Source organism: Tarenaya hassleriana, unplaced genomic scaffold (assembly GCF_000463585.1).
Source record: "Tarenaya hassleriana unplaced genomic scaffold, ASM46358v1 Cleome411, whole genome shotgun sequence".
Classification (NCBI taxonomy): Eukaryota; Viridiplantae; Streptophyta; class Magnoliopsida; order Brassicales; family Cleomaceae; genus Tarenaya; species Tarenaya hassleriana.
The window spans coordinates 34,968-35,994 of record NW_010966939.1 but is presented as its reverse complement, the minus strand read 5'-3'; positions in this window follow the sequence as shown (position 1 = coordinate 35,994).

Below are 1,027 nucleotides of genomic sequence, written 5' to 3'. Positions count from 1 at the left end.
AGGGTCCAAAAGTCCAAAACTCCTAAAACTATACAAAGACCTCGGGTTGCCTCCCGAGAAGCGCTTCTTTAAGGTCAATAGCTAGACAATGTATGAGCTCAGGCTGATGGTGGTAATTCGAGAGGAAGAACGCCTCTCTCGGCTATAGGATCAGCCGGGTTATACAGCTTCAGACGCTGCGCATTTACCTTGAACGTGCTACCCTTGCTGTCGTATAGTTCCACCGTTCCGTGGTCGAAAACTCGATGGATCTTGAATGGGCCGGACCACTTGGACTTCAGCTTTCCTGGAAATAATCGCAAACGAGAGTTAAAGAGAAGGACAAGATCACCTGAGCGGAATGAGCGCTGAATAATGTGTCGATCGTGCCATTTCTTCGTTCTCTCCTTGTAGATCTTCGCGTTCTCGTACCAGTCTGATCTCTTCAAGATGGTGTAACTGGAGTACGCGTTTCTCTGCAGCGGTCTTCATGTCATAGTTGAGCGCCTTGATTGCCCAATAAGCTTTGTGCTCGAGCTCAACCGGTAGATGACATGCTTTTCCGTAGACTAATTGGAACGGTGTCATACCAATCGGCGTTTTGAAGGCCGTTCGGTAAGCCCATACCGTATCGTCTAGCTTCTGTGACCAATCCTTGCGTGATTTAGCAACGGTTTTCTCCAGAATGGACTTGATCTCCCGGTTAGAAATCTCCACCTGTCCACTAGTCTGAGGATGATACGGAGTAGCAATCCGATGATGAACTCCGTATTTCTTCAGTAGTGTCTCGATGATCCGGTTGACAAAATGTGTGCCACCATCGCTAATCACAACACGAGGAACACCAAAACGTGGAAAAATAATCTGTCTAAATAGCCTAACCACAGTCTTAGCATCATTCCTCGCGCTAGCAAAAACCTCTACCCACTTAGTCACATAATCAACTGCAACTAAGATGTACACGTTCCCTAAAGACGATGGAAAATGACCCATAAAGTCTATGCCCCAAACATCAAAAGGTTCCACTTCTAGAATAAAATTCTGAGGC